Source organism: Penaeus monodon, chromosome 33, assembly GCF_015228065.2.
Source record: "Penaeus monodon isolate SGIC_2016 chromosome 33, NSTDA_Pmon_1, whole genome shotgun sequence".
In the NCBI taxonomy this organism is placed as follows: Eukaryota; Metazoa; Arthropoda; class Malacostraca; order Decapoda; family Penaeidae; genus Penaeus; species Penaeus monodon.
Genome location: NC_051418.1, coordinates 26,404,439 through 26,404,679, shown reverse-complemented (window position 1 = coordinate 26,404,679; position 241 = coordinate 26,404,439). Strand labels below are relative to the sequence as shown.

The 241-nt window shown below is 41.9% G+C and overlaps 1 protein-coding gene across 1 annotated transcript in view; it reads right to left on the bottom strand.

Moving 5' to 3' along the window:
• The window catches only part of LOC119594194 (lisH domain-containing protein ARMC9-like), a gene marked incomplete in the record, with an annotated part of 29,121 nt that overhangs the window by 27,532 nt on the left and 1,348 nt on the right, over positions 1 to 241 (bottom strand).

Sequence of the window (241 nt, the reverse complement as noted above, 5' to 3'; positions counted from 1 at the left end):
AGATCTACCCAGAACACGATGAGATCTGCCTCGGGTCGCTGTACAGTAGGTGCGTGCGTTTTGTGCTGTTGCTGTTGTTTCATCTTGACACGAAAACAAATCGACTTCTTATGCAATTTCTGAATGAATCTCTGTTTCTTGTCGGATACAAAATTGGTCGGTGAGTTCGTTTACCTCATTCACTGTGGTTTGTAATGTTTTGGTTTATCGATTTCATGGCGCTGAAGGTAAGATGGATTTT